Genomic DNA, 2,323 nt, shown 5'->3' on the forward strand with positions numbered 1-2,323 from the left:
AATAGAGGATGCTCTATATCAAGCTTGGAGAACTGGGCTACAATTGTGGCGTTGCGTCACTCATCGATACGTCACTCACCCCTTCCTTCCATCCCCGCGTCATTGACTTGGTAGGGGAGGGGATTTGTATGCAGTGTCTGTCTTATGTGATTGCGTACGGGCCACAGATACGTCATTCAACGCCGGTGGACTGTGGACGGGGAACCAACGTTTTCCCCATGCTTTCCACTCCTCTCTCGCCAGTTCTGTATCCCTGCTCTGTATTGTGGTAGGCCTATTACACATAATACTGCATGAATTTCTATCCCACTCTCTTTGCAATACAGTCCTATTCCTCATTGTCACATTTCGTTTCCACGAAAACGGCCGTAGAAACTAGTGTGCTTTAGCTTGTTGTAAACATAGGCCTATTTAAAAAGTACGCAATCCACATTCGTTCAGTATTAAAGCCACATTTTTTGTTCGTTTGCAACAATCATATGAAACCTTCTCATCGTAATAGTTTCATTTATTTCAATATGCACATAAAACTTCCTGTATTACTTTGCTAACTAACATAAACTAAAACCTTACTAAAACATAAAAATTTACATTTCGACCGTGACAGGATTCGAACCTGCAATCTTCGGATCCGAAGTCCGACGCCTTATCCGTTAGGCCACACGGTCTTACGACTACTGTGCAATTCGACTGTTTACTCATTGGCCTCTGTGTAATTAAAAGTGGCTGCAATTGCTGTGATAAGTAAAGCACAAGACGTAAGAACTTCGACCATAGAACGGGAATATTTTTCTGTCAGAGAAATCTCAAATAGGTCCATTTCAACATTTCAAGATTTATTCCAGGTGTAATGTCTGCACTAAAAATACATGTGAACTTTTCCAAATATATAGCTAGTACTGTATATAGGTTTTTTCTCGCTTTCCTATTTTCTTTCTCTTAGATGTTCTTATCCCCTTTTCCGCCTTTCGTCTTGTCTAAATTTTTCTTTTACTTTCGTTTACTTTTAATTCCTTTTCACTTTTCTTTCTCGTCGTTTTCCCTTTCTTTGTCCACATCTCTTCTCCAAACTTATCTTCCATCTTTCTTCGCTTTCCCCTTCGGTTACGTACTCGTTGGAGCAACGATAAACGATAAAAGAAACAACCTAGCAACGCTTTAGTATTACGTATCAAAGAATCAAGTGTTCATATCGGAGCAACGAGGACGCGAGTAGCGAACATTTTGATTTATCAGTAGAAGATATTCTATACATCCACTTAATGAAAGAAGATATATAGAAAATATCAGCTGCTAGGTTCAAGGTTAATATTATAACTTAAATACGTGCAAAATTGAACCCGTTTCTCATCCCAAAGCTAGTATAAATTCATTGTGATGTGAATGGTTCTTGTGATCACATAACGTATCACGAATAAATACGCAATTGATCAATTTGTCAATATCCATGGTAATTAATTTAATATGCCGAAATAATAATAAATCGATTAATATTCGGATATATTGACAACCACGGTCATTATACCAATTAATATTATCTTAATCAGAGATCATATGAACGACAAGAGCGAAGAAAATGGAACTTTGCTTTTTCGTCGCTTTTATCGTGTATCTTCGCTTTTATCGTTACTCCAGTATGCACACCTCAATGACAATGCATACTTCAATTCTCTCTGATATAGCATCGCTGCTTCTTTTATCGTTTATCGTCTCTCCAACGTGTACATACCCTTACTCTCCTCTCCTGCAGATTATCGGAACTCGCCACAAATTTATATCAGGTTCATTTTTTTAGTAGAAGACACTTACTATACTTTCTGCAAAAATATTGATTTCGTTAACTTATTTGTGTGAATAAGTCCGCAATCAGAAGAACGGTCCCTAGCGACAATAACGAAATAGACTATAAGTAATTAATAAATAGTTTGCACAGACATCTATCTCTAGGGTTAAGTTTCAGAACCTAGAAGCGAATTGGTGCCAACCTGTTTTATACAGGGACATCATTTTATTTTTACTTCAAATTTAATTGTACCTGATTTTTTCAATGTACTTCACTCCCACCCCTTCTACTAGTCTAGTAAACTTCCAATCGTCCTCCACACAGAACCAAGGCCGCGTACGAAAGAACTTTCAATACTGAATCATATTTTCGCACAGGTACTGTCGTCCGTTTGCCTACGTCGCATCTCGATTTCCCCCACCTGCTTCTGCTCGCCCCTCTGTAAAGGCTAGTGGCTGGGCTATCTTAGCTCTTTTCTAAAAACATTAATTTCTGTTAGGAATTGGACATCTACGTAATATTATACAACTGTTTAAGATA

The 2,323-nt window shown here is 38.0% G+C and overlaps 1 non-coding gene across 1 annotated transcript; it reads right to left on the bottom strand.

The window, feature by feature from the left end:
• Positions 1 to 595: 595 nt before the first annotated feature.
• Positions 596 to 668, bottom strand: TRNAR-UCG (transfer RNA arginine (anticodon UCG)). The gene has a single exon. It is a non-coding gene; the product is annotated as a tRNA-Arg (tRNA).
• Positions 669 to 2,323: the final 1,655 nt, after the last annotated feature.

The sequence above is a fragment of the Periplaneta americana genome, chromosome 1 (assembly GCF_040183065.1).
Source record: "Periplaneta americana isolate PAMFEO1 chromosome 1, P.americana_PAMFEO1_priV1, whole genome shotgun sequence".
In the NCBI taxonomy this organism is placed as follows: Eukaryota; Metazoa; Arthropoda; class Insecta; order Blattodea; family Blattidae; genus Periplaneta; species Periplaneta americana.